General features: G+C 45.3%; 2 non-coding genes across 2 annotated transcripts; one reads left to right on the top strand and one right to left on the bottom strand.

Annotated features, from left to right (window-relative positions):
- The first annotated feature begins 824 nt into the window (after window positions 1–824).
- Window positions 825–898, top strand: Trnat-ugu. Its single transcript has one exon. It is a non-coding gene; the product is annotated as a tRNA-Thr (tRNA).
- Window positions 899–8,896: 7,998 nt separating this feature from the next.
- On the bottom strand, window positions 8,897–8,971 carry Trnas-uga. Its single transcript has one exon. It is a non-coding gene; the product is annotated as a tRNA-Ser (tRNA).
- Window positions 8,972–10,227: the final 1,256 nt, after the last annotated feature.

Genomic DNA, 10,227 nt, shown 5'->3' with positions numbered 1-10,227 from the left:
GTATCTGTTCTTTCGGATATGTCCGAAAGAACGGATACCATCGGTGACCCCACAGCTCTCTTAAAATGAAATGATAATTAAATCAAGACCCTAAGCTGTCGACAGGCGTTGATATACACCAACGGGGACAAATGAAAATGTGTGCCCCGACCGGGACTTTAACCAGGGATCTCCTGCTTACATGGCAGACGCTCTATCCACCTGAGCCACCGAGGGCACATAGTGCGACTGCAAGGATTTATCCCTTGCATGCTCCCCGTGAGACCCACATTCCCAACTTAATGTCCACACACTACATTCGTAGTGTCCCTGCACATTACACTCATTACTCGCGGCAGACAATCTTACCGAATCCCGTAAGAGTTCGGGCAATACGTCTGCATCTGCACGGAAGAAGGTCAATGGCCGGTTAACCTTAACCATATATGAAGACTGTATCCGTTCTTTCGGATAAGTCCGTGCAGTCGCACTATCTTCTGTGCCCTCGGTGGCTCAGACGGATAGAGCGCCTTCTATGAAAGCAGAAGGTCCCGGGTTCGAGTCCTGGTCGGGGCACACATTTTCACCTGTCCCTGTTGATACATACCAACGCCCGTCAGCATCTGAGGGTATTAATATATAATTCTAATTTCATATAGTTAAAGTTAACCGGCCATTGACCTACTTCTTCTGTGCTGGATGCACACGGTAAGATTGTCTGCCGCGAGTAATGAATGTAATGGGCAGGGGCACTACGAATGTAGTGTGTGGACATTAAGCTGGGAGTGTGGGTCTTGCGGGGAGCGTGCAAGGGATAAATCACTGCAGTCGCGCTATCCTCTGGTCCCTCGGTGGCTCATATGGATAGAGCGTCTGCCATGTAAGCAGGAGATCCCGGGTTCGAGTCCCGGTCGAGGCACATATTTTCAGCTGTCCCCATTGATGTATATCAACGCCTATTGACAGCTTAGTGTCTTGATTTAATTATCATTTCATCCACTTCACTGTCCGTGTCCACACGTGTGGGAAATATCAGCAAAAAGCGTTCAGCTGGAAGCCTACACACGGCCCTCTCTCTCAGCTAGATCGTAACGCTACTACAGTACTCCTAATACATAATACGGTATTACTAATACCATTATACACAGATGACCCAAAATATAACGACGAACTGCTTAATACCTTGAAATACGTTGAAATTAAAACTGTGTACCGGACCGAGAATCAAACTCTGGATCTTTGCCTTTCGTGGGCAAGTGCTCTACCGTCTGAGCTGCACAAGCACGACTCACGCCCCGTCCTCAAAGCTTCACTTCTGCCAGTACGTCCTCTCCTATCTTCCAAACTTCACTGAAGCTCTCCTGCGAACCTTGCAGAACTAGCTCCCCTGGAAGAAAGGATATTGGGGAGAAACGGCTCAGCAACAGCCTGGGGGATGTTTCCAAAAATCTGCCAGGAAGTTTCATATCAGCGCACACTCCGCTGCAGGGTGAAAATCTCATTCTGGAAACATCCCCCAGGTTGTGGCTAAGCCTTGTTTCTGCAATATCCTTTCTTACAGGAGTGCTAGTTTGCAAGGTTCGCAGGACATCTTCTGTGAAGTTTGGAAGGTAGGAGACGAGGTACTGGCAGACGTGAAGCTGTGAGGACGGGGCGTGAGTCGTGCTTGGGTAGCTCAGGTGGTAGAGCACTGTAGTGTAAAGACGCAAGTTTTGTATAAATGATTTTCTTTTGACATATGACCATGTGCAGACTTCGTCACCTACGTCAGTTACAACACACTTCAAAATTATTTAAATTCTTTTTTAAATTGTCTCTGAATGGTTCTTGAATGAAACTATAATTAAAACATCATCATTTGAGTCGTATGCGCAGAATTTCGTCACTCAGTCCAATTGGTTTGCGTAAACTTTTTTAATTTAGATGTCGTTTGTTTCTTCTCAGAAATTATATTAATGCAAGTGTTCTGATTTAATAAATATTAGAACCACATTGAATAAACTTTCAAGAATCAAACTCGCGATGAGCGCTGTCAAAAATTAATAATCTTGTCAAATAAATTACTTAACATAATTCTTCATAAATAAATTCTCGGAACACGTATTTAAACTTTTGTAGCATCCACTAGTTTATTATCTTCCTACATATAGACGTGAACCTGAACCTTGACAAGACAGAACTGAACATTTACAACAAGATTAAACTTTCTATGACGTCATTGTTGTAGAAACATTACAAATTCTTAATTTTTGACATTTTTAGAAGCACGACGCAACAACTCGGTTTCAGGATCTTCTGTTGCTCTTTGGCTGTCGACCCGCGACGTATAATGGCCAGCAATTTTCTCTCTGGTCCCGGCAGTGAAGATGCTGTCTCCGTTCGTTGCACCGCTCCCTCCGTACATGAAACATAAAAAATAAATACAAAAACTTTAGACAATTCACAACCATTACAAATATTACAAAAATACATAAACAAAAACTAAATTAAACTTATATTCACCTGCAAACTGGGCTGACACTGGTGGATGGGTGACGCTTCAATTTCACGCCCGCGAAAGGCAAAGATCACGAGTTCGAGTCTCGGTCCGGCATACAGTTTTAATCTGCCAGGAAGTTTCCTGTCAGCACACACTCCGCTGCAGAGTGAAAATTTGATTCTGCTTAATACCTAGTTTCTCCGTCTTTGAAACGAAATATATCATAGATCCCGCATATCAGGAATCCGACAATTTGTTGGTAGGTTTGTAGAGGTATGTGGCATTAGATTCCTACGCACAGGTCATGTTGCTGGCGTAGATAACGGATCGCTGATTTGCGTACGCAATGATGGCTCCCCATAGCGACCTCGAGGCGTGCCGTAGGATTTACATCGTACGATTTTGGTCACCCAGACATCAAAGTGAGTTTATTGTACTGCACCTCAAACTTTGCCACGATTCTGGCTCCGAGACATGGACAATTATATTACTGGAAGATGACATAACCCTCGGAGAAGACATCAAGCATGAAGGGGTGCACGTGGGTTCGCATCAGTCAAGGTGTCGTCGATTACTACCACAGGTTCCATGCAAGCGCAGAAGAATGTCTTCCATAGCATAACACTGCTCCCACCAGCCTGTGTCTCTGGTGCACTGCATTTTTCGAGCCGCCGTTCACCTCAATGATTGTTTCTGTGGAGACGACCATCGACCTAATGTTGCAAAAATGTGATTCAGCTGAAGAGCCGACACGTTTCCGTTGATCGACGGTTGAATCCCGATGATTCTGTGCCCACTTCAGTCGTAACTGACGGTGTCGTTGGGTCCATATGTGAACACGTAGGGGTGGTCTGCTGCCTAGCTCCATGTTCAATAATGTACCATGAACGGTTTGCTCTGAAACACTTGTGCATGCACCAGCATTTTGCTCTTTCGGCAGAGATTCCACAGATCACCATCTGTCCTACTTTACAGAACAAACAAGCTTCTGATCCCCACATTATGTGAAGAGCCTTGGACGTCCAACTATTTAGCCCCTAGTGGTTGTTTAACTGTCCGCCTACCTCTTTCCATACATTCTGACGATAGCAGCAGGTGAACATTCGACCATCTTCGTCTTTTTCGAGACATTCGTTCACAGGATCTGCGTAATAATAATATTCTATTTATGAAAGTCACTTATCTCAATGGGTTTACGCATTTGCAGCTCGTAATTTCGCTAGGACGAGCCCCGGCCGTGTCTGTTCCGCTTACATACTTTTGTTGCTACGTCACGTGGCCACCAGATGGCATCCAATGTCGCGGAGTTCAGTGGTCATAATACTTTGGCTGGTCAAGGTATTAGCGTTGCTTACATTTCTTTGACGTTACTTCAGCACGTGCTCTGCTTTATGTCACGTTACTGACTGTTGGCCATTGGTGGTGTTTGCGATAAAGACATTGCACGCATATCACATTCGGGTAATCATTTGTGTAAGGAGCCATCGAATGAAAATGAGACAGACTATATAACGAGTATGTCGTGGACATTGGTTATGAAAGAAGGTGTGCGAATAGAAGTGCTCTCTCATAGGAATCAAGAAGGAACAGTGCGAACGTTCACCAATGTGATATTAGACTGTTAGATGTGCTCAGTATGTTACATGAACATGTGTTTGCGTGGAATAAGTGATTTAGAGAAGATCGGCAGTCAGTGAAAGACAACAGATGCCCAGGACAGACTCACTGTGTCATTACCCCTTCGGTAATTGCTGCAGTGAAGGCTGCAGACAGAAATGGGCGACGGCGGCCAGTGGTAGACACTCGGTTCATGTTGTGCATCAGTCACGATCCCGCCCCCGCCATCATGACAGAACATCCGAAGTTCCGGGAAATTATGTGCGCCGTTGGACCCCTGCAGCCTGACGGAGGAGTAGAACTTGAATACAATGAGGACATCACTACAGCACCTGGAACGGTATCAGAATGAAGAATATTATCTCCTGTCACACGTAGTCGTGGTAGATAAAAACGTGGAGTCAATGGAAGCACATGGATTCACTCACACCGAAGAAATCCAAATCCGTGTACGCCAGCTCAGGGAAAGTCATGAACTTTTTCTTTGACTGCAAGGGCCCGCTGCTCTCTGACTTTGTGGACATGGAACCACAAATAACCCGCAGCGGTACTTGGACATTTTGCAAAAATTAAAGCACGCCACGAAGTCCAAACGCCCAGGAGTGTTGACGGACGGCAGTATTCTGTTGCAGACAAATTCCCCCCAACCCTCCACCCCCCACCCCCCACGCTCGCCGCACAGGTTGCCTGCATTGTTTCGGCTACATTGCAGAAGGGTTTATGTGGGATGCCCTTATACATCCTCCTTGCAATCTCGATATCTCCCCAGCGATTTCCATATTCTTGGAGCACATTCGTGGTCGTCGATCTGCTTTCGACGAAGAGGTGCTCGCCTGGATGCAATCATGATTCCGTAGGAAATAGCAACCGTTTTGCCATGAAGACATTAACCATCTTCTCTCACAGTGCGATAAATGTCTTACTAGTTATGGCGAATACTTCTGAAATAGTGAGTAGTTTGCGTATTACATCTTTCCTTCTTATCTTCTTCCGTTTTTCGTCGAAGTTCGAGGAACTTTACGATTCAAAGCACTATCCATCGCTGGCCACTACTTTCTCCCATCTTTCGATCAGAATATAAATCCAGCATAGGAACAACTGGGCGTCTTTGGATGATATCCATGAATTGATCGAGTTTTACACGTGTTCACATGACCGAAAGTGCTGGTCAGCGAGGCTATTTGCGATTGATCGAAAAAGGTCGCGGTCAGAGGGTGCAATATCTGGAAAATACGGCGGATTGGGTAAGAACTTCCATTTCAACGTTTGCAAGTATATTTTGACGGGTTTTGCGACATGGGGGCGAGCATTGACATACTGCAAAATCACCTTTTCACCTCTATAGCTGTATTGTGGCGGATTGTCTTTCATTGATCGGCTCAAACGCATCAACTGCGTTTATAATGACCCCCTATGATTGTTTCTGTCGTTTTCAGCAGCTTCGAAAACCTTATCTGTTCCACAGCCATGCCCATCGTCGACGTCAAAATCACAGTTATTGAAGCTCTGAAACAATTCTCTGCAGGTTCTTCCCTTACAGATGCCTCACCATACAGGTCTTACCCAGAATTTTATGAGGCTAGGCTGCAGAATCCTTTACGTTAAAGCAGAAAATTAAAACTTCCCGGAAATAAAGAGAACTGAGCTCGTAATTTGACACATTCGATCGAGAATGACTTGACGATGCAATCACAAATCGACTAATACATTGAAGGTTGACTTGTATGACACTTGGGGACCTACCGCCTGCGCCTGCGCCATCTGCTGCAAAACGGCGAAAGCAAATTAGAAGTGTTTGTTTTGTAAATCAGACCGCCTTTTGCTGCAACTTAATTTATTTTTACCAGACGCGTTTCGCCTTTTTCTTGCTCTAAGGCATATTCAGTGGGATAGTTTGCTGTGATGAGCGTTTCCTCTCATCTGGTCTGGAGGTCGCTCTACCGCTTCAATTCCGACAAAAGGGCACAATTTTGTATACTGAACTTTATCACACTGTTCACCATGTTTCTTCTTCCTTTTTTGTGATTTACTATCATTCTTTTGCCACTAGATATAGCTATTTGTTCGAATACTGTGCTTTTAACAACGTAAATATTAAACTTCCTGGCAGATTAAAACCGTGTGCAGGGCCGAGACTCGAACTCGGGAGCCTCGGCCCGGCGCACAGTTTTAATCTGCCAGGAAGTTTCATATCAGCACACACTCCGCTGTAGAGTGAAAATTTCATTCTAGAAACGTAAATATTGTAACACAATCACAGCAAACCGTCCCAGTGCAGATGCCTTAGAGCAAGAATAAGGCGAAACGCGTCTGGGACAAGTAAATTAAGTAGCAGCAAGAAAAGGCGATTTTCTTTACACAACAAATATTTCTGTGCTTGCTGCGGAGGATGGCCACGCAAACAAACGTGCAAATTCGTAGAATTAAAACTTTTTCCCAACTGTCTCGTTTTCATGTGACTGCACATTATAGTTCGTAAAAAACGTATTAAGAAAAGAAGTAGCTGTTAGTTTGTCGTCATGTAAAATAAATAAATAAAATAAGTAAAAAAAAATTGCTGTGCAAAAAACCTTGTTACTGACTCAGTAGGTCCCTGTCTGTCATTAAGAGCTGTCCATAATTCTATCAGACAACTAGCCATCACAGGATAGTTTCTTGCAGCTACGGACCACGCACGCACCCGGCGATTCTCAGACAATCTGAGAGTCAGAGGACGTAGTAAATTATTCCGCTACCGAACCTAAACGGACCAACTGCAAAATGCCTCTGTGCTTGTGAATCACCGTCCCCCAGTCGCGCCTGTCTGCCCCTGTCACCGCATCTCTCTATTTCCCTGTCGCACTTCCCTTTCTGTGTGTGTGTACTCGCTTTATGAGCGAGACTGGCGAGCAGGTGGCGTGGAAGAACGGGTACGGGCTCGGTGTGTGAACTGGTTGAGGGAAGGGCTGTCATTTCACGCTAATTATCATTCGGTCGACGACGCTACGCAGCCATTAGCCGGCTCGTTAGCAGGGTCTTTGTGTGGCCGGGCCTAGCCGGGCCGGTGCTGGCCGCTCGCGCGCTGCCTCGCTTAATTCGCCGCCACTGCAGGAATATAGCTTTCGCGAGAAATGCCCACCACCTGGCCATTGTGCCCGCCTGCCGCTCGCCGCGGTACAATAGCACGTAATACGACACGTCTCTCTGTCTGCGCTGTTCCAGCCAACATATATTGTTCATTCTCAAAGCAATGGATTCGGCTTCTATGCACATAGTAACACCTACTCATCCCTTGACGGCAGTGAAGGTTTCTGCACAAAATTTTGATCTGGCTTGTCGACATAAACGCCGCGTCCCTATCGCGGAAACAGGCCTTTACATTGTATCTGTAGTCCTACAGATCATCGAGGGCACCAGCTATTCAATTTATCTTTATACCACATGAATACCCGGCGTTGCCCGGAGATATATCGCTCATTTGCTGCAACCACGTCATAGCTCGAGAATCATTATTTTTCATATAGGTATGAAACAAGGGTGGCCCTGCTTTCAGCTACCTGATTTTAGGCGCTTCAGTCCGGAACTACGGGGCTGCTACGGCCGCATGTTCGAATCCTGCCTGTCTCTCCATAGTGCTCAGAGCCATTTGAACCACTTGTCCCTCTTCTCCTCCCCCGTTTCTTTGTGCCTCTCCTTTCCCAGTATCTCCGTTCAGCTGGCATTCCTCCATCTCTTTGTCCATCTCACAATCACCACCTTCTCTCTGTCCATCATCGTCCACTCTCTTCGTTCATCTCCACCTCTACCTTTCTGTCCATCTCTTCCTCCCCCTCCCCAGTTCTTTGTCCATCACCAACTAGAAGACGATGGTTCTTCCCCGCACAGTACTTCCTTCCAAATAATAAGTACTGTGTACCAGATTTGGTGGTATTCTATTCAAGGTCTTAGCAGCAGCTTTTTACCTGATGTTCCCCTGGTGGTATTCTATTCAAGGTCTTAGCAGCAGCTTTTAACCTGATGTTCCCCGAAACACGCACATGTCACATATATTTAACGTATTTCACACCTATTTATACAGGTATTATACCTGTATCTCTAGTGAATTTCGCCCTGAAGTTTCGTTTTTACGCAGCTCAGTGTTTATGACGTCATAATTCCTGAACTACGAGATGTTCAGTGATATAATTTTGCGGGTATATTCAGCGGTATGTGTGAGTACTGTGTATACACTGCGTTGCATACAGAATTAATAGTAAAGAAGTAATAAACTAAAGCGTCATGCATGATGCGCCCGTTTCTCGTGCACCTCAGTGTTTATGGCATCTTGTCTCCTGAACTAAGAGTCGTACAATAATATAATTTTGGAGGTGAATTTAGTGGTATATATGAATACTGCCTGCAAACTGTGCTGCGAATAGAGTTAATAGTGAAGAAGTATTAAATTAAAACTGCATGCCTGATGTGGCAGTTTTCCTCCATGAATATAAAAAATGTAGTAAAAGATATACTTCTTTTCCTTTCATCGTTTTGTGGGAGGTGTCAGTAAGAAAACGTTTGCTATTGGTTTGAAAGTATGTGTAAAGTTTCTGAGAAGTTACTAAGGGATCTCATTCTCAAATACTGAATGAGTAAAATGTGGTTATTTGAATGCAGTGCGTTGCTCCTATTCTTCAAAACTGCCGCTGCCTTTTTGAGAGGCAGATGATTCTTATCCCCACAGCGCTTCTTTCCAGATAGCAATTTATATGTGTGCCATATTTCACAGAAATAAGTATAATGGCTTAGGAGGGCATGTGGAACGAACATATATAGATACGAAACTTCCTGACAGATTAAAACTGTCTGCCGGACCGAGACTCGAACTCGGGATCTTTGCCTTTCACGGGCAAGTGCTCTACCAACTGAGCTACCCAAGCACGACTCACGACCCGTCCTCACAGCTTCAATTCTGCCAGCACCTCGTCTCCTACCTTCCAAACTTCACAGAAAGAGAACGAGGTTATTTTTGAGGTGCGACGTTTCATTAACGGTCAAAACGCCAACTTCCATACTTGGTAGAAATACACTGGCGAACAAAATTCGCAACACCAAGGAGTTATGAGACATAAACTGAAGTTTGTAGGCGTGTTCCCACAGCTGAAAGACGATGTCTGTTCAAATGTCGCACCAGTCGCATAGCAAAGAGCACTAGTAGCGCCACTATGAGGATGGAAATCAGGTTTGTTTTAAATACACGATCTAAAGGTCATGAGCTTTAGTTACCCTTAAGAATGGACGTCGTGAGTTGATGTTAGTCAGGAATGCCATTAAGACGACTAAGACGTCATTATCAACACCTCACTGAGCTTCAACGAGGTCGTACAATAGAGCTAGGAGAAGATGAATGTTCGCTCTGCGATATTGCAGAAAGATTTGGCAGGAATGGAGCCACTGCGCATGATTGATGGCAGCTCGGGCGGCTACGTAGCACTACCGAGAGGGAAGCCCATCGTATTCGGCTTATGGCTCTGGCACATCGTATTGCATCTGCAGAAAATTTTTGAAGCAGTTGGTGCCACAGTGACGTAACGAACTGGTACAAATCGTTTACTTTGAGGATAGCTCCGAGCCAGACGCCCTGTAGTGCGCATTCCACTGACCCCAAAGTATCGCCATTTGCGATTTCAGTCGTGTCAAGCGAGAGCTCACTGGAGGGCAGGGCGGATGTCTGTTGCATTTTATGATGAATGCTGGTTCTGCCTCTGAGCCAGTGATAGCCGTGTGTTGGTCAGGAGGGCATTTGAGGGCCTGCATCCAACCTGTCTTTGCTAGACAAACAGGACCCGTTCCTCGTATCATGATCTGGGGTACGATTTTTTATGACAGTAGAAGCACTCTCATCTTTATCACACGTATCCTGATTGGAAATTTGTACGTCAGTCTGATGATTTGACCTGTTGCACAGCCATTCGTGAACAGCATTCCAGGGGGTGTTTTCCGACGGGATAACGGTCGTCCACACACCGTTGTTGTAGCCACGCTCTTCTTCAGAGTGTCGAAATGTTACCTTGGTCTACTCGATCACCAGATCCGTCTCCAATCGAGATTCCAGCAATATTGACATGCATCACTCACCGACCAAATGCAACAAGCATGGAACTTCATGCCACAAACTGACGTCCTGCACCTGTGCA

This window comes from Schistocerca piceifrons, chromosome 2, assembly GCF_021461385.2.
Source record: "Schistocerca piceifrons isolate TAMUIC-IGC-003096 chromosome 2, iqSchPice1.1, whole genome shotgun sequence".
In the NCBI taxonomy this organism is placed as follows: domain Eukaryota; kingdom Metazoa; phylum Arthropoda; class Insecta; order Orthoptera; family Acrididae; genus Schistocerca; species Schistocerca piceifrons.
Note: the sequence above shows the minus strand (reverse complement) of the source record. Positions and strands in the feature narration are given on the sequence as shown.